Source organism: Rousettus aegyptiacus, unplaced genomic scaffold (genome assembly GCF_014176215.1).
Source record: "Rousettus aegyptiacus isolate mRouAeg1 unplaced genomic scaffold, mRouAeg1.p scaffold_m13_p_4, whole genome shotgun sequence".
NCBI lineage: Eukaryota > Metazoa > Chordata > Mammalia > Chiroptera > Pteropodidae > Rousettus > Rousettus aegyptiacus.
In genome coordinates, this window is record NW_023416307.1 from 61,786,353 (window position 1) to 61,807,317 (window position 20,965).

At 39.9% G+C, this 20,965-nt stretch overlaps 1 protein-coding gene across 15 annotated transcripts in view; it reads right to left on the minus strand.

Annotated features, from left to right (window-relative positions):
• The window catches only part of PHLDB2 (pleckstrin homology like domain family B member 2), a 196,869-nt gene that overhangs the window by 82,171 nt on the left and 93,733 nt on the right, over positions 1-20,965 (minus strand). Inside the window, exon 1 of one of the 15 annotated variants that reach the window (XM_016150727.2) lies at positions 14,667-14,795. The exons of 13 other annotated variants lie outside the window; for them this stretch is intronic. The gene's annotated coding sequence lies outside the window, so the exon portion shown is untranslated. Of the gene's footprint in view, positions 1-14,328; positions 14,421-14,666; positions 14,796-20,965 lie in introns of those variants that run through there. One more of the 15 variants, XM_016150726.2, reaches the window with a different exon arrangement.

Here is a 20,965-nt window from a genome sequence, read left to right on the forward strand (position 1 = left end):
AAAGTATAAAATACTAGAATACAGTCTATAGTTATACTTTTTTTTAAGTTAATTAAATTCACTTTTCTTATGCTCCTATCCAATTTTTGAGCCAGATATTAGTTCTTCCAAGACAGGTTATGAAAAAAAAAAAATTCTTGATCAGATTAGCTTAATATGTAAACATTTAATGACTTCAATATTTTTTTGAACTTTTCTAAATGACTAAGGAAAAATGTTAATTATCCATTCCATATTTTATGTATTTGAAAAACTACAAAATTGAGCATAACACATTCCCTAATATGAATAAAGTGAACAATGATTACAAAAAGTCTCCACATATTTGCTGAACATAACTGCGACAATAATATTAGTGTCCTCATTTTTAAAAAGTGTAGTTACTAAGATATTTCATGATTTGAAGTGGTTCTGCTTATTGTTTAGAAAAAATTAAAATCTCAACAGGCAGTTTTAGGTACTTCATTCATTGAGTAGGTATTAAGTGCGACCACATATCAGACATTGGTTTAGCAGGCACTAGCGTTGCTCACTAATATTCCTGTCCTCCTCCTTTCAAAAACATAGCAGTGTTGCTCTTCCTCATTCCAGGGACATTAGGTGCCGCTATATACCTTGCTTTGATGGATAGAATGTGAGAGAACGCGACATGTCAGCTCCGAGCTGAAACATTAAGAGCTGGAGCATGATTCACTGTTTCCGCTTTCCTGATAAGATGACTATCACACATGTGACTTTGTGGAAGCTTCGTCAGCGTGCACTCCTCGACAGGGACACCATGGAACAGGGCCCTTGCCAACTCTAGATAGTCTTAAGCCACTGAGATTTGGGAATTGTTTATTACTAGGAAGGTGTTAATCTTCATCAAGTGCCCACCATAAACCAGGCTTCAGCTAGCCACTGGGAAGCATCTTGTCAAAGATACTATTTCCAGGCTTCACATAGCTTGTAGTCCAAAGGGGAAGGTGCAATATGAACAAATGCTACAATAGTGTGACACATGCCTTAACAGAGGACTGACTGACAGATTGGTAAAGAAGCACAGAGTAGGGCTAATCCAGTGAGAGTGGTTGTCTGCAGAAGTTATGATGGAAAGAAATGTCAATAAAGTGAAGTCCTATTAAAAGAAAGGGACTCTGATGAGTATTATATACAATAGTAGCGTAAAGCCACTTTCACACCTAAAATTTTGTGCTTTTAAGGATGTAAACAAAATCCCAAACCCATTCGAGACCAGACTATTGGTACATCCAGGAAACAGCCTGTCTCTGACAGAACAAAAATTGTGCAGGAAAAAGTAAGTTCTTTTCTTAAAAATCTAGGATGTAATTCTGCTGGGACGAACTGTATTTAATTATGTATTTCTCTCTCACAGTTAATCTTTTCCCATCTCCACTACCACGTAAGATATGCCCTCCAGGGTCCAAGCCATATGCTTGCCCTAAGAGTGGTTTAAATTGGACAGCATCCAACAACCATTTAGGATATTTTAGATAAGGACACAAAAGGAAACCCATAAGTAAGGTGTTAGAATAGACAAGAAAATAATTAAAGCCAAATACTGGAGAGGACTTAGGTTTTGAGATAATGTATACAAAATGGGAAACAGACTAAGTTAGAACACTATTCCTAAAATGTGCAGAGACAGTAATCCAGACAGCACGGCAGAGCAGATGTTATTAAACAGAAGTCAAAGCAAAGCATGAAGCCCAAACTCTGCTAAAATATTCACTCTACCAGCAGAGTTGAAGGGCTTAACATCTCATGTCAAAACGGATACTTAAAAGTTTAATTTTTGACTCAGCAGTATCAGATATTGATGTTATTTTAGATGATAAAATGTATTAATATATTTCGACCTGTTTGCAGTTGTAAAGGCTACTTAATCACTCAAATGAAATATTATCAAACACTGTTCCCTCTTTATTAGGGCCAATAAAACTACAGCATCAAATTACTACAAGTTTCTTACTACTCTACAGGGTAGTAATACTTGGTCCTCCTCTCCTCCTCATACACACTTTTTCAAAAAATCAAAAAATGCAATTACTGAAGCAGTTTGGTTGGCCAAATGAAATACAATATCAAAATATTCCCAAATAATATTGGCTGAAAGAAAATCAGCACTGCAGTATCCGGGGAAGAGACGAGCAGGACATTTGCAAGTAATAAACCACATCTGAGAAACAGCCACGCGATATTTCTCCACCGAACATAGTTGTAGAAGAAAGTTAGAGATGATTTGGATGAAAGGACATTCCAGAGAATGTTTAAAGGAGTATTCAAATTTGATCCTCCGGTTTTTCAATTTAACCTATTGGTTCGGTTAAGGAGGTGTAAAGAGTTGTATACTTAAAGATTTATCAAGTATAAATACAAAGTTCACTCATTTTCCTGAAGCTCTGTTCACCTGTCATAGCTGAGTGTGTATGTAGACTTGTCTCAACTTGATACCTCTTAATCCCACAAATCAATTCTACTCAAAAAGTGGAAAATCAGCCACACAGGTGGCCTTTCTGGCCCCAGGAGTGACAATAATGGCTATTGAAATCTCTCTTTCCCTACTTCTAGAGTATTCTTTTCATTGCAGATGAAGTCACTAGAAATGAGAAAAGTATAGGGGAATGTAGAATAGTATGGACAAAAAAGAGTTTCTACAGAAAGAAACCTAACAGGGTGATCTGATAAATTCTTAACTCAGCAGGTTACAGAGGGTAGTCACTCCCTAGATATATGACTTATTTAGTTAAAGGTTTATCTTTGTTTCTGTGCATCTAGGTTAACACACCTTTGAAATGCTTCTTTTCAGGCCCTTCAGAAGAGAACCCACCCTCAAGAAAGCATATAATCTTGTTAACTATGCAGTAATCCAATACCGGCCTTCTTTCTACCATCTTCATGTAACTTCCTTAGGTTCCCTACTGAATTCTAAATGCGTAAAAGAAGCTGCAAACTGCCATTCTGGAAAGCACTTTACTCAGTCTGTTGAGATCTTGCTTCCAGTGTATTCTCTGTGTGACTCAAATAAATTTTTATAAAAATTCTCTATAGGTTTGGTTCTTACATCGACAACAGTAACCAGTAATTGACCTTGAATGAGGATGAGGGTGTGGGCAAGGAGAGTGGAGGCAGGAGGGTGGAGAATACAGTGGAATAGATTGGGGTGGACTCGTCAGCGCCCGGGGGAATGTCCTATGATGTGATGGAGCACTGCAGTGCACCGGCAGCTACAGCTGAGTTTAGGAAAAGAACGAAGAGGAGGAGTGAGGATGGTGGGAGGTGAGAGGGGCGCCGCAAGAGCTGTTGCCCAAGTGACAGTCATGAGGGTGGTGGGATGGGAGAAGATGTCCGCGTTGACATATGTAAGAGAGGAGGCGGTGAAGACGCCAAGGTTTCTACACTGGTGTGTTTATTTCGGGTTTCCCATACATCTATATATAAACAAAAGAGAAGTCTCAGGGAAATTATAAAATCACTGCATTGTTACTGTGGAAGCATAACAGTCCCATGGGCTTTAGTGGCTCCATATACTACATGCATATGTGGAGGAGGAGGCATCTGGTGCCCATCTGAGAGAAAAGGGAAGTCTAAAGAGTAAAGAAGTGTTGAAACATTCAGGCTTACTATCCAATCCCTAAATTCAATCCCTCCAGAGCTCTCATTATTTTATCACCTGAAATGTACATCACCTCGTTGACAATTAGAAAATTCCAGGAGTCAGAAAGCGATCTCAGAAAGATACCACACAAAGTTCTGGTACTTTTTCCCTCGAGAGGAAAAAATATCACTTGATAAACTAATCTCAAGGATTATGTTTAAAAGTTTCTTGGTAAATTCTTTTCTCTTTGTCACAATTCTGGCACTTGTTTTAAAATATATAATTCTCCAGCTTCCTTTATACCAAATAACAACACAGTGGGGCTGATCTCATTCAAACTGAAAGTCACCAACAGTGAATTTACAGCACTGTAAAGGCTAAAGTCGTAGTGATCTTGGTTTCAAGGTGATAAAAACATACCCAGGAAGTAAAGTTTTAAAAAATAAATGAATTAAAATGAGTGTTTGCTATGTTGCATTGTGTCATGTTGTTGGATGAGGGGGCCTTACAGTTCGAACAACATAAGGGCAGTTTTCAAAGTAATTTATACCAAGAGAGTTTGGAGAGTCCTGAATCATATAACACGTGACTTGTCACTTTACGTTGCCATGCATGGACACTTCTGGGATCACCCAATATAGCGGAAATTAATCAAAGGGAGACTGCAAGAGCAGGTGACAGAAAAGCAGAAATCATTTTATATTGCTGGGAAAAGGCAGGAATGTAGGTTGCAGAAGCATATTCAGGAAAAAAAATATTCTAAAAAATAATCAAGAAGCTGTAGGTTAAATTTTCCACTTTAAAAAAAATAAATAAAGTTTGAATCTCTACCTGTGTCCTATAAAGGGCCCTTAGAGCTAAGATGCTGGCTCTGGGAACATATTTTGTCTCAGACAGTGATTGCTTCCTGTTGTTCAAAGTTCTCCCAGAACACTGGTGGTCCACAGGCTGGTCTCTTTCGGCACTGATGTTTATGATACAGCAATGTTATAAATAAAGCATGTACTGATGACATGTAATTGAATTCAGACACCAGCTTAGAACAGTCCCTCAGAAGCAGTGCCATTCTTTACATAAATGCTGGGGAGTATTTCAGTGGAGACTAATGGCAGCAGATGGGGCCTGAGGGAAAGTTTTTAGTGGACTAAAAAGGAAAAACTGAGAAATCTATTTCAGCCCCAAACTCTAAGCTTAAACATGGCGAACAATGGACACAAAAACCTCTCTCTTTTTCCACTAATCCCAACATGAAAACATGTCGAAGAGGGGGAATAATTAGAAGCTTGAGGAGCAACCACTTCCTTCTCTAGCAATATTTCAGAAAAATTTTCCCCTTCCTCCGTTATCCAAACACCCCCATTAGTTAAACCCTCCGTCCTCCCAACTCTCCCTTTGCAAACACACTCTCCTTTTTCACAAATATTTCCTTTCAGCCTCCTTCATCTCTGCAAACAAACCTCACCTCTCCGCGCAGCCCCACGAACACCTCCTCCTGGCATTTATTCTCAGATCCTCTGTCTTTCAAACATCTCCTCCCACACACAGCTTCTGCGAGCATCCATATCCCATCGCTTCAGTGTCCATCTCCACCGAACTCATCCCAACTTTTTAAACTCTGTTCCTTTAAATGCTTCCTCTACACTCAAGATTTTAGATCCCGGTGCAAAGAAAAAAATAACTATTAGTAGACATAGTAGCCTATTGTTCTTTTGCAAATAAACATAATGGCAAATGGATTACATGCCTCTTCCCTTCACCATGTTCCCTGCCATTTAAAGATCTGTGCATTTCAATACAACAATTATTATCCACTAGATATACATAGGTAGGTTAATAATCTCCAAGGAGGATATTTTCATTTCTCAAAAAGATCTCAGGCAGTTCTACAGGAATAAATGTATTTTAATGGTAGAATAAGGAGGCTGTTTTATTCTTGCTGATTGAGCCTATCACAGTAGGTGGCTGTAAATCTTACAGTGCGTAGACACAAACATACATGCTCACAGACAGACAAGACAGACACAGACACACGCTGCCCACATGTCCACAGCAGTCTCAAACGCACAAAGGCTTTTTGTAACTGTCAGAAGAGGATGGCTCTTCAGTACCTAAGCAACTTGAGGCATCCTCAGAGACAGCCAGGTGTGGCGGAATGATGGGGAGAAAAGTGAGGGCCACTAGAACACTCTTATGATGTCTCAGGACACTGATTACTGAAGTTTCTTTCTTGGTTTTCTTTTGTTTTTACTTCTCAACTTTTACTTTATTACATTCTGAAAACACCTAAAAGAAGAGGTAAGGAAAGCCATTGAGGAAAGAACAGAAGTATCCAATGATGCTGCAGGGAACAAAGGAGACAGAACGGTTTGCTGAGTGATGGTGGCTAATGAGAACAATCAATGCAGATGAAAGAAGTGAGGACAAAAAGTAAAAAAAAAAAAAAAAAAATCAACTTGTTCCTATCACAATAAAGGAGTCTAAACCCTCACTACCATTCCCTTCTGTCATCTCTCGCTATACTGAAGTCTAAGCTTTGTTTAAAAATAAGGACTCCAGATGGTATTCAAAGGTACCTAAAAGTAATCACAATCAACAGTAAGAAACAAAGTTCAAATGAAGATTTTTATTGTCGGTGATCAGAGGCTAATTTAAAATAAGTCTAGATTGTTTTATATTATGAATTCTTAAGAATCTTAGTGGATTCTCAATGAAGAGGATAAAACAGTAATTACAGAGATTATTAAAAATTTCATGTTATTCCCTTGAATACAACTTGTCTGTGTGAACTTTAAAGTATTCTTTAGACTATCTAAGGAATTTGGCAGCATGTTTCCTGTGATTAACTCTCTTCAGTCAGTAAGAGACATGGGAGGAGGGAGGACAAAAAGCAAAAGTAACTTCAAAAAACATTTGGGTCATTCAAATTCCCTTCCCAATTGCAAAATTCCTGACTTTACTTAGATAATCAAGATGTGACTTTAATCAACTGAACTCATATTTGTGTTTATACCATTATTAAGGCAGCTTTAGCAATATTTAAAGAAGAGTTCAATAAGAATTTACATATGTATTACAAATTAAATTCAACACAATGATGTGATAGCAAAGTGCCCAAATTAAAAGCATGCTGTCTGTGATTACAGAAAATTCAAGGGACAGAGGCATACATCCAACAACACCACAGAGATACTATCACCTAAACCTAGAATATGAGAAAGATTACAGAGAAAGAAAAACAAACAAACAAACAAAAACCAATGTCTTCAACCTGCAAATAGCAAGGGAAAAAAAAACAAGAAAGAGGGAACTATTCTATATTGAGACTCAGAAGACATACCAACTAAATGCAATGTGTAAACCTTGTTTGGATCCTGTTTTGAACAATGTAACTATTAAAAAAAAAATTAGGAGACCATCAGAAAACCTGGACACTGACTAGATAGATAATAGATGATAGTTTAGTTATTATTTTAGGTGTGATAATGATACCATTATATTTTTTTGAAAAAATAAATCTGTTATATTGCAAATTATTTATAAATGAAATACTAAGGTTTAGAATTTGCTTTATAGAAATCCATGTAATTTCACTGTATTATTCTTTTAACTTTTCTGTATGTTGAAAATCTTCTATAATAAAATGTTTAAAAAGTAAAAGATGTATACATTCTGAAAATTAAATTGAATGAAAATATATGATATATACTGACTTAGAAATTATAATTGCTCAAATCAAAACCGCAAATGAACTACCATATCACACCTGTTAGAAAACTGTTATCAACAGGACAAGTAATAATAAGTGTTGGAGAGAATATGGAGAAAAAAGAACCCTCATACACTGCCAGTGGGACTTCAAATTGATACAGCCACTGTGGAAAACAGTATGGAGGTTCTCCAAAAAATTTAAGAGTTGATCTACCATATGATGCAGCAACCCCTCTACTGGGTATTTACCCCAAAGACTTGAAAACCCATATCCAAAAAGATATTTGCACACTGATGTTCACAGCAGCATTATTCACGATGGCCAGGATATGGAAGCAACCGAAGTGTCCTACAACAGATGATTGGCTAAAGAAGCTGTGGTACATATATACAATGGAATATTACTCAGCCATAAGAAGAGATATGAAATACTGCCATTTGCAACAACATAGGTGGACCTTGAAATAATCATACCAAGTGAAATAAGTCAGACAGGAAAGGTTGAAAATCATATGATATCACTTATATGTGGCATATAAGCCTAAAAGCAACAAATGAACAGGACAAACAGAGACTCATGGACATGAACAAGAGACTAATGGTTACAAGAGGGTAGAGGAAGGGAAGGAGTGGGGAGGTAGATGGGGTAAAAGGGGTCAAATATGTGGTGACAGAAAGAAATCTAACTATGGGTGGTGAACATACAATATAATTTATATATGCCATCTATATGTGCATTGTATGGTGTATGGCATACAACACACACACACACACACACACACACACACACACACACACACACCTTACTGTTAAATTTTGCACCTGAAACTTGGTAAATTTTGTTAGCCAATGTCACTATAATAAAAATAAAAACTCCATGAGGCAAAAAAAAAGACTTGTAAAAAAAAATTTTAGCAGCTCACTTTACAAAGAAGGATGGGATCATATCAGTGGTTCTTAGCTAATTTTTAAAAGTGTGAAATACTAACCTTCTGTCATATTGAATTAAACTACTAAAAATTGGTATTGTTTTTAAGTACCTAGAAGAAATATGAAAGGAAATGCACTGTCCAAATTACAACTATTAGGCCATTATATTTAAGACACTTAGAAGATAATGCTAGGTGTGCTTACTAAATTTCATCATTATGTGTGCCCAAATAAAAACCATCTCTTGAGAAAGTTAACATGTAAAACTATTCACAAAAAAAGTCCAACCCACCATATCTTAAAGAATTTCAGTCTTAAAAAACATTCGAAAGTGCGCGCGCGCGCACACACACACACACACACACACACACACACCCCTCTTACATGTTTATGCTAAAAGAGAGACTGACACACTTCAGTAGATTGCAGATTCTTACATTATGTTACTGTTTCTCTAAAACTAGGAGAGTTCTTCAGGTAGGAAATTTTAGACCCATACTTTCAGAGTTTTTTATGGAATCTTAAAATACTTTTAGTTCAAGATAAAGATTTCTAAAATATTCCCAAATTAATCAAATATTTCCAGATATTTCTTATTCCTAACCATCGGTATAATTCATCCCTGGGGTTAGGTGGTTCTGTAGGTGAATCCTCCTAGTATGTGATCACCACAGCGAAGATGACGCCAGAGAAGTGGAGAGTCCTGGAACAATGACATCGGAGGTCTTGACTATCTGTGTGCACCTGAAGATTCATTTCCAGGAAAAAAACATCCTTCAAGCTCAAAGCTAATTTCAAGCAAGAAAAAGATTGACCCTGGGATCACATAAGAATAAAGCTGTTCTCTCTTGACCCTGAAACCAGCATTCTGGGCTTGAATTGAAAGCCGAGGGTCTATGAAGGCTAACTCTGATCTTTCTAGCATTTTGTTCCCATTCCACACTACTGATAAAAATGCAGTTTCTTAAGAGTCATCATTTATTAAAGTAGCATTCTCCAAACCCAAACACTACTTTCCCATTCTCTTACCAAATATTTTTTAAATTGGAAATTGTTAGGGCATAAGTAGGCCCAGGAGAACTGAACTGAACACAATTTGACCACATCGGCCATGGTCATATTTTTCCCCTTAACACAAAAATTGAGTGGATGGATCTGCAAAATTCTATAAAGTAAATAAAACAAAACAAAAATGATAGCATCTCTTCATTACTTAATGATTAATTATGTAGGGTGGGTGTTATAAGACACTTAATTTTTCCCTTTCCTGCTACCTACTTTTTAATCATTGATTTTGCTTAGAAGGAAAAGAGAAAGAACATGAACTAGCAAAGATTAATAAAGAACTGTTCAATTTAATCAATGTAGTTTTTTTTTTTTTTTTTTTTTTTTTATCTGGCCGAAAGACCTAACAAAGGAAATGGTTACATTAGGATGTTATTTTTACTGTAATGGACAATCTGATACAAAGAACACTGGATAGGCTGCCAGGAGCATGAGTCAAGAGACCTTTCCTTAGTCCTAGTTCTGCCAAAACAACCAACAGGGGTAAAAGCTAGAACAAGTCACCTGTCTTCACCTTGTTTTAACAGAGGTTTCCCCAGATTTAAAAATGTGAGTGTGAACTAGATGTTCCTTCTGCCCCAACTTTTTACACTCCCATAGATACCGGTTAAATAACAAGGAGTGCCAGTTATACAATGCGGGAAATGGAAATGACCACAGAACAGAAACATGTTTTAGTGATAAGGTGGCAGCTACCTAATTGGGAAAAGATTTCACCGGCACTGTTGCCCATGACATTCCAACTGCATGGTAAATTGTTTCAGCGTAACATAGTGATAAAAAGGCCTGGTTAGAGTTATGATAAAGTAATATAATATGGGTATTTGATTCAGCAGGATGTGTAAGAAATATTTTGTCTACATCCCCCATAGCTTGTAATTTCCTTAATAAATCTTACGCTGTTTTTGAAACCTACTTGTGCAATGATGTAAGCAGTGTGGCAGCCAGATATCATTTCCCAGTCCCCTCTATTCAAATATTGCTGGCTGTGAATCACTATTCAGACTAGGTCTGAACTGATCAAAAGAATGCAGGACCAAATCCCTTTAAAAAGTCATCACTTTCAAATCATTTCTAAATATACTATGTACTTGGCTTTGAGGTGCACTCACTGGTTAGTTGTCAAAATGATAAGAACTTACCTTGGCACAGTTCAGAGCTCTGACCTCTTGAAAGAAAGGCATATTAAAAACTTCTCCTATATTGTCAGAACCTCCCATATTTGAGGATTATAACTACCTTTGCAGGATCACTTAGCACACAAAACTAGGATCCATAATCACAGGCCTAGTGTCTAATTGGAATAATGTAAATGTGAGAGGACATATGTTCATAAGTGATCAGGCCATATGTGCACAACTTTTCCAATAATCAAAAACTCACTGAGATAACTTCTTTCTACAAACAAGGCCATGCATAGATACCATGCTTTTTAAACTCCCCTAGGAAATTAACAAAAACTTTATATTACTATCATTTTCTTCCCCATGAGGCAACCAGATGGACTAGTAGAGACCGGGGGTTGTAAGAGATAGTGCAAAGGAACAGGAGTTAGGAGAGCAGGCTTGACGGTTCTGTACTATCCAGCTAAGTGAGTGTGTTGTCCTACTCACCAAAGAACAGCCAAGCTTGAATTGTCTTCAAATTCCCAACCCAAGCTGTATGCAATCACATTTATCTTAGATATCAACTCATAAACTTATGAATTTCTCTTACAACTGCCCCATTGCACGCTCATTTTCTTATATGCCAGGTGTCTTTTTAAACTCTGCACTCAGGAGGCCTCTCTCATTCTCCCTTTTGTTTAAGACAACCCTATTCATTCATGCCCTCTTCTCTTAACCCATACGGCAGGGAGGGACAGAATACCTTCAATGTTCTGTTTTGTACCTGGATTCAAAAGCAACATCTGCTATTTCTGTGGAACCATCTGTTGCCCACTTTGCCATGGGAAGGATGGTGCAGCATCAAAACTGAAGTGTCATAGGTCACACAATGGAATTACCTCCTTCTTGGGGCTAACGCACATGCAGGCATATGCTCCAGTCACTATGGCTAATGCCATTCTTTCCCTATCAAAGAGTTTATTTATTTCACCATGGAGAATGGTACCTCTAAACTCTCACAAAGGGGCAAGTCCAGTTTAAAAAAAATTATATCTGCTTGAATATCAATCTCTAAATTCTCTAATCCTGGGCTATACCTAAAACTATGTTTGCCACTAACTTGAACATTTACTAATCATTGATCTCTGAGCAGTTATAACAACTATAAAATGAAAAGGTGGAACTCAGTGATCTCTGACTCTTCCTTGCATTCTAGCACGCTAAAATTCTGTGATTTTAAGCCAACTCAAAGTCCCCAGTGAGCATAAGTTCCTTAAAATCTATGGTACATTAAGACTCTTAAGGGCAAATGAATCTGCTGCAGACAAAAAGCCTTCTATGACATGATCTCCTGGTTGAGCAAGAACACAATTGATTTCTTGAGGATTCAAATTAGATTAAGATCCCTAATCTTGTTAACAAATGCCCACGAGGTAATAATACTCTAGTGAAGAGTTTGGGGCTAGATAATGCTTTGTTTATATGTCCTGTGCATTGTAGGATATTACACAGCATCTGAGGCCTCATCCCATAAGACGCCAGCCCAAGTTGGCAGCTAGGGTTGTTCCATACCCCTAGTGGAGAGAACAAAAAATGTCTCCAGACACTGGCCAATATCCCCCAGAGGATAAAATCTTCCCTCTCCCCATTGAGAACCACTGCAGGTATACATATATTTTAAAATAAAGGTAATCACTTAATAGTTGTTTTTGTTTCAAAAGGGTGACATTTGCACAATTACTAAGTACTCGGAGATCTAATAAAGTCCTCAGAATTAGAAAGCATGTGTATTCCACTTGGAAGACATAGGAACCCATTGTATTCTCAAATCATGCAGAGCACTCCCTACCAGGGAAGGATTGAGAATTAGCATACAAAGTTATACTCTCAACTGCTCTTAAAAGTATTTAAAAGGAATCACAATTTCCACAGTAACTTCTCTAATGTACTTTAGAATCAATCCTTGCTTACAAACCTCAAACCCAGGGTTTTGAGAACCAGTAGTTGGTTTAGTCACTTGGCTTTTTTCTTCTCTCTCTTGTACAAAAGCCAGTAAATAAAATGTTGCTGAAAAGATTGCTAAAGAGTTCCAGCTTAGGTCCGGGTTCTTTAAGATAGGAGTTAGCAAACTCTTAGCTCACTTCCCCCAAGTATCTTTTTCTCCCCCACTTCTAACCGGGATCCAAAAGACACCCCCAATAGTCTACCACAGCCCAAAAGAGCAGCAGCTGCCAGAGGCATGAAAGAGACTGAAGCCTGCAAATTGACTGAAATGACGACTACTCTTAACCAAACATCTCATTTTTCCATTTGTGAAAAAGGCTGGGATTTGCAAACCTCTGGGTTTCAGGAGGTGAAGGCTACACTAGTCAACTAGGAGCCAAAACTCAACTCCCCCTTGCTTTTAAAGAAAATGTCACCACGAGACTTTACAGAGTCTCTTAAGTATATATGCTTAAATTTCCACATTAGATAAGGTAAAAAACAAAACAAAACAACAACAACAACAAAAAAAACAACTTTTAAATAACTAAGTCCAGGATATGAAAAGGGAATCATGAATAGACACAACTGTTACTTTTCAAAAAACCTTAGCTCTTTATTCAAATAAATATTTACACAATCGAGGGTAATGGTACCAAAGATGCAGCCATTCTGTTAAAATAGTGGGCAGCTCTAAAGGTTTATTTATCCTAAATCCAACTATTCTGTTGCTATCCTACCAAGAACCAAGAATTCAAGTGCTCTCAGGGCAAAAGTTTAACCCTCTGAAACTGTGAACTTCATTTAGAGCTTCGAGCTGAATTCAGATGTTTGAATCTCAGAGACATATCTCAAATGCCTAAATTAAGTCAAACTGGGATGCTTAAAGTTACAAGTCTGATCATTGAAAATAAATATCTGTAACTTACATATTCATATAATGAAGGGAAATGTGGCTGGCAGATATTTATAGCAAAAAGACTCCACATTTTTTTGCCTCCTCTCCTAGTTCCATTCCCAGCTGTGTCTGGCTCTGCCTAGCTATGCATTCTAGAACTCTTGAGAGGTACTTCTGAGCTCCAGAGGAAAGACTTTTAGGGATGAACGCAGGGCCAGCCTAAAGGATTTCCAGTCCCGGGCAAGTCTACCAACATAAAAGGAGGCGGGAGCAGGGTGCAGTTCTGTCTTTACACACGAAAGGTAGATGGGTAGGCGCTGGAAGCAAGTTCGACTTCCGAAACTCTTTCAAACAGGAAACCCCAACCTTGCTAGGGACAGCCTGTCAGCCTTTTAATTTCCTGGCGGCGGCGGGAGTTAGTCACCTCAGCACTCTAATAAGTGATAACTGCTAGAGCTATGTTATTAAATAAACCAGCAAATCTTTCAGCAGCACCTCTGCTATGCTGCGTGCAAGTGAAACCGGGGTTCAAAACATTTCTTATTGCATCCATCCGCTATCTTTAGGGGTGCAGAACTGCCATACCATAAAACTTTTGGGGAATCCAAGGGCCAAATCGGAATTCGAGGCTGTGGGCGGTTCAAACTCGCGAGCCCCACTTTTAAAACAAAGTGGAACCAGAAGCGCAACCAGCCAGATGTTGGGGGCGGTATTCTCTGAATCGCGCGCCCCGCACCATCCAGCAGCGGACTCTCTCCTTCCTCTGTGCACAGCGACAAAGCAGCTCAAAGATCCCGATCCCTCTTTCCTTGGGTATTCCCGAGTCCTTGGCAAAAGTTGCCTCGGGTCCCCCCAAATCCCTCCTGCTATCTACAATCGCTTTGTGAGCGTCTCTACCCGACACTTCCTCCCAGGCTCCTCGCAACCCGAGGTCCATCTGTCCTCGAGGGTTTGGGGCCCCCCAAAGCTGCGCAGCCCGGGCTTTTGTCCCTATAGCCTGGAAGAGAAGCAAGGAAATTGCGTTCCCGATGTCCACTCACCGCCTCATCTTTCCTCCGAGTCGCCGCTCTCCTCTGGCCCCGTCGCCCTGTCGCTTGGCCCCCGCCCCAACCCGCCCGCCTCCCTCCCCGCCGCCCCGGGCTCCGGCCCCGCCGCAGCTCCAGCCGCGGCCGTCAGACCACTCTGAACTCGCGGTGCGCAGTCAGCGCGCCCCTCCCGGCCCGGGCGGCCACTGCCTCCTCTCCGCCCCCAACCCTCGGCCGCGCAACCGGCGGCGTCCAATTCGGCGGCGGGGGAGGCAACGCCCCAAGAAAGCGGCCGGGACACGCAGAGCCGCTGCAGCCCTCTTCTCCCGGAGGGCCGCCGACCTTTCCCTCACCTGGCGCTTCGGCGCTGCGGGGTGCCGGCGGCCGGGGAGGCCAGGTGCGCTCAGTGCGCACAGCCGCTCGGTGCGATCCCCCTCGGGCAGCGGTGGTGGGCTCCGCGCCGCTCGGTCCCGTGCCCCCGGTCCCGGCGTAACCACCGAGGGACTTGGAGCATTGAAGTCGGTGATCCACCCAGATGCCGCGCGGTTCGCAGTGGGGGCTTTACTGCTGCTAGAGGGCCCTGGCTGTGTGCCCCATCGCCACCAGCTTCTCAAAGCCAGGTTTACAGCCGCGCGGTGGAGACTTTTGTGGCAGGCTTTTTTTTTTTTTTTTCCTTTCTTCCTTTCTTTCTTTTTTTTTAATGACCTGGAAGAAGGGCGGGAGGGTACACGTCCTCGGGTGATGATTTCCTCACCCGACAGTGATGTTTCTGCTGGGAATCTCCAGGTGGCTGCACCTCCTCCCAACAGTTCGCCCGAAGGCAGGTACCTTGATGCGTCAGAAAAGCAACTTCGCCAAATCGTTGGGGAATGGCCTCAGCTAAGGGCTGGGGGATTTTTGAAATACTTATGCTAATATCCTTTAATTTAGTGCTCTTGAAAGTTTCTAAATTTTATAACATGTTTTTCTGAGTTGCTGTAACTGACGAAAACAACGTTAACGTGAACGTCCTCTAACGGGTGCTTCCGCGAAAGGCAACTAAATGGACCCAGGGTGGCCTAAGACCACATGGTACGCGGGAATGTGAACCTCTGCCAAGTTCTAAGGGAGTCTCTGGGATTACAAAGATAAAGGCCATCAGCCCTCCCTCGAGGAAGGAAATGAAAAGCAAGAACAAGAAAAAGCACAATGAAGTGCACGCTAACTTGTGATCAATATGGCTTTGGGCAAGTTCTTTTAGCTCCCACAACAATTTCTTCATCTACTGTATAATAGTAATGATCCTGATGTTGCAGGATGGCTAATAGGCTTGTGGATAAAGTATGCAAAGTACCTAACACTATGAGTGGCACTCAGTAGGCACTCAACAAATAGCTTATTCAATGCGGTTTTCCTTTGTGCTAGTAAAAGTTTGACTACTAATATAGGGGAGAGACTCATCTATAAACAGCTTGGTGTTTTATAGGACATTCCACACCGCCCGCCCCACCCCCGTCCTGCGTCTTTGCCCCACAGACACTTCAGAGCTACAGCAGTTCTCTCTTCTCTCCCACATGATCAATTTCCCAATTTATTAGATCATCCCCATCATCAAAAAGACACAACATTTCTCCCATCCAAAAAAAAAAAAAAAACAAAACTCTTGACTCCACTTTCCCCTCCAGCCACTTGCCCTTTTTGTCCTGCTCATCCACAGCAAAACTACTTTAAAGAGTTGTTAGGAAAAGCTGACTCCCAAGTTTCCTTTACATTTACTCCAATCAGGTTACTACTTCTACCATGTTCCTAGAATTCTTATCAAGATCAAACTACTAAATTGGAAGACTTCTCAGTCCTCATCTCACTTGAACTATCAGTCACAATTAACAGGACTTTTAGGACTTTCTCCTAAAAATAATTTTATTTGATGTCCATGACACCACATTTTCAGTTTTCTTCCTACCCTGCCAGTTGCTCCTTCTCAGTCTCTTTTGCTGGTCCGTTCTTCTTTACCAGCCTCTGAGTGGTGGAGTGCCCAGAGCTCAGACTTTGGTCTTCTGTCTTGTCTATCTACATTTACTCTCTTTGAGATCTCATCTGTCTCATGGGCACTGAATACCATCTATGTGGTCACGACTCTCAAATTTTACCTCCAGTCTGGTCATCTCCCCTGAACTGTAGGCTCTAGGCAACAGCCCAGCTGGCTGTCTACTAGGCTTCTCCTACTTAACATTTTCAACACTGATATCCTGAAAGTGCTCTCTGCATCCCCCAACCACCCTGTCATAAGTGAAGTCTTCCTCTTATCAGGCCTAAAACCTTGGTGTCATCCTTGACTTTTCTATTTCTCTCACATTTCATATCCAATCCAGCAGGAAATCCTTTCAGCTGTACTTTCAAAATACTGTAAATTCAACTATTTGCCACCTCTATCCTTAATAACAACCATGTCTAATCTACCAGCATGTCTCAACTATATTTACTCTTGCCCTGTTTCTACTTTTGTCCCCATTCAGGCTGTTCTCAACATAGCAACCAGAGCAATACTTTTTAAACATTAAGGCAGCTCATATCACTCCTCTGTTCAAAACTCTGCAATGGGTCCTGTCTCAATCAGAGCAAAAACCAAAGTCCAAAGAATGGCCAGAAAGCCATTGATCTGTCATTCTTTGACCTCAGCTCCTACTTCTCTCACTTCATTCACATAGCTCCAATAGCCGTCTCAATATTCCTGGACTAGCTTTCTAGGTATGCTTCCATCTCAGGCCCTTTGTTCTCGCCGTCCTCTCTGCCTGGAATTCCCGTATCCCACCCTCAAGTATCTGTATAGCTTGCTCTCTTACTTCTTTCAAGATACTGCTCAACTGTCACCGTGTTCCTACCCTGACAGCTCTATTTAAAATTCAAAATGTATTCTCCAGACCAGTAAGCTTTCTTATTTTAATCAACAGAATTATATTACAAAATGTACTTTTAAAATCATATTTATTGTCTGACTCTCCTCACTAGAATGTAAGTTCTATGCTGACAAGGATTTTTTCTCTCTCCCAGTGCTCCTAGAAAGTTGCCTGGCACGTCGCTGGTGTTCAAGAAAGAACGATAGCTTTCACCCATAGTACTGTGGTTGCAGATATTTTCCTTGCCTGGAACAACACCAACAATAGTTGCCTGACAAACATCTTAGAGACCGTTGCTCTCTTTCAAAAGAGTATATCTACCAATACAACCCATGTAGAATGCCTATAATTACATTGACAATCTTCACATGTGAGAAAAAAATAGCTAATATTTGTTGCGAGTAACAATTATGGTATATGCCAGGTACTTTTCTGCATCAAAATATTTTTTTGCCCTGTCCCCAATCTTTTCTGTTAGTTTATATTGGAATCAGGCAGGAAAAGGATACACTGTGTGTGTGTGTGTGTGTGTGTGTGTGTGTGTGCGCGCGCGCGCGCGCGCGCGTGTGTGTGTGTGTGTGTGTCCCTGAAATTAACCTATCCCAGCTGTGTTTCTCTGGCCCACTTTTCTAATCACTTGAGGATCCTGGATTGGTCTGCTTTCTCTGCATGGCAGACTTAAAACAAGGAGTTTTCTTTGTAACTTATCTGCTCATCACAGGAAAAAAAAAAAAAAAGCAAAAAAAAAAAAACACACACACACAAAAGTATTCTATCTGTATTACTCAGTGATACTACAGGAAACTTAGCTTCTTTCTCTGTTACTTTTTTTTTATTTTTCCTTCCATCTGACTTTTGCCATCCCTCCAGTTATCTCAGACCTTGATTTCAAATTTCTATTTAATATAATATGTGTGTATTTTTTACAGCCACATTGGCCAGGGATAAGTATTTTAATTGATGTGTGATATATAAACAGACCTCAACACACTCGAGATTTCTGGCAATACAGAGCAGGGTCCAGGGTTCAGAACATGGGGAATGCTAAACACAAAGGCAAATTTACTAAGCATCTGCTCTGTTCCACTAGATGGACGATAAAATAAAACATTTGTTCTATGTCTTTATATAAGGAACTTACAACCTAGCATATAACTGATGTGATAATGTAATAGAAAATATACTGTAAAAAATGTATCTCTACCCAATGAGTCTATCAGGGAAACACATGTGACCTTCATGTTGAAAGACAGGGCCTTCTAGACAGAGGGGGTAACACGAACAAGGTAGGGCATGGTAAAGTCAAGGCAGGTTAGGGAAGTGGTGACTAATGCAGGCTGCCTAAGCCCACAGAGTACGGAGGGGGCCTGAGAGATAAGACCAAGGAAGTCAGGGCCAGATTTTTGAAGAAAGGAAGAGATAGGGCTTTGAATTTTAAATTTCATGTCTAATCCTGTTTTAATTTCCTTGCTCTAAACTCACACTGGCTCCTCGCCTAAAAAATACGGGAAGAGCCAGCGACTGTGTAGGAAGTAGAAACTGATTATATAGGGCAAGGCCGAAAGAGGAAGATGAGCTCCAGCCACAGAATTTAAAGACTCTATTAAAGTGGCACCGATTCTATTTCCTAATATGTTAAATAAAGATACCAGTCCTAGTCAAGGATGCTCAACTGAATATTCATTGGGCCCAGCTAAGATACTGACTCTCTCTGCCCGCTCTTGACTGTTATCCTTTTTTCATCTTATGAAGATGAAAAAGATTCTCACAGAAATAAGCACGAAACAGGTATCTTTAGGTCATTGGGTCACGTGTTGGACTGGAGATTCAGTTGACTTAAAATTCCAATGTACTGGCTGTGTCACCAGAGGCTTGGGGTTACTTGCATGATTTATTTTGATGTTTCACAGTATGGGGATAATTGCATTGTTTCTCTCAGGGGAGTTGTTAAGAGAGCTAATAAAAAAACATTATTATATAGCACCTAGCTCTGACTAGAGATGTAGTGCCAGTGCTCAGGATGTTCAAAGTGGTTGTTTGAAGCATTTATTTCTTAGATACAGATCATGATGTTTATGACTATTATAGTTCTTTTAGACTCACTTGAATTTCTGGCTATTCTCAGAAACCAGGAGAGTTTCTGTGAGTTACAAATATGCCTAAAGAAGATGATCAAATTCATTTACTATGTTTCTCCAATGAGAACAAAAAGAAAGTTTATTTAAAAGGTCCTTCTCTTGTTCATTTTAAGAGGTTGCTTCCCAAGGTATTATATTTATAAGATTGACATAAGAACCTCCAGAAGTTTAACATAGGTAAATGGATATACTGTACTTTTAAGATTAATATTAAAGTTAGCTTTACAAAAGGTTTAGCAACCCAACAATGCACAAGAAAAAAATTATATATATGGAATGAATTTGTAACCAAGAAGGCAAATATGGATATGTTTAAAGGGTGTGTTTCCCTTCCCCTTCTCTATGCCTGCAGGCAGAGCTTTCTGTGGCTCTCCCTCTAAGTCCTCGCCAAAGAAAAACTAGACAAGGTCTGAGGACCATCAAGAACCGGAGTGCTGGTTGGGGAAAATCACCTTAGTGATTTTCATTCCTCCAGTCTATTGAACACTGATGGGAAATGCAATCAAGCACTGACGTGGTTGATTGTTTTTCTGTTGTGCAAGCTACTTTTGTCTCTCATCCTATGTGGCTCCTGAAGTTAATCAAAGTGATCATCCAGGAGGAAAATTCCTTACACAGGCAATTTTGAAGGATCCACATAGGCAAAGGGCAACATTATCCCTAAAAATAATTCACTGGTAATTAGTCCTCAGAAGAAAGTTTTTTCTCTCAGGGGCTGTTTGCATTTCATGTTAAGTTCTCTATGACTTTGTAAACAGTTGAATGTTTGACCCTATTGGAAATATTAATCCCTTGTTTTTCATTTCAACTGCCACAATCTTCAGTATAGGAAAGAAGGAACATTGAGGGGTACACATGAGGGAAGTTGGTAATTACACCCTGTGCACCTTTATAGATGTCTCTTGAGCGCAGCAAACCAAATATGTTCGAATTGTTATCACCTTCCCCCACTGGCACCCCTTAATCGTCCTTCTTATATTCTATAGCTAAATAAAGGCCACCGCTTTGTATTTAGTCGTCCAACCCCACAATTTGGAAAATGTCTTCAGTCTCTTATTTTTTCTCAACCCGTCCTACCAATCCATTTCCAAACCATATTTTTATATCTTAAATATCTGTCAATAGTACTATTCTTTCCATCTCCTTTGTCTTCATTTATTGCCCTGTATCTTTAACTTCCCTTCTGGAGAAGGCCAGAAAGAAGCCCAGAGGTCAGGGGGAGATGAAGTTTCACTAGGTCTAGGGCTGGAGGGACATTGAGTGTGTGGCAGGCAAGGCTCAGCCAAGGCAATGGACGATGGAAGGGTCTAAAGGAAAAGTTAAGATCCACACTTTAAAGAGTCAGTAAGGATCAAATCCAAGACCCTATGTATTTGATCAGGACAGGGCACGGGGTATACATTAATTACTGAAGGATCGATAACTCTGTATCCGAAACTGGCACTTAGGGCAGCGATGTGATGGCTAAGTGGGGCAGCAGTAAACAGACACTGGAATCATAAAGCTTCTAAATCAAGCCTCTGTTCTCAATAGCACTATTAAAATTTGTAATTATTTTGGGGTTTTTTTGCTCCTCATATTCCTATTAAATCCTAAGCTTTGTGAGGTCAGAGCCCTTCTATGTTGGTCATCCTTATA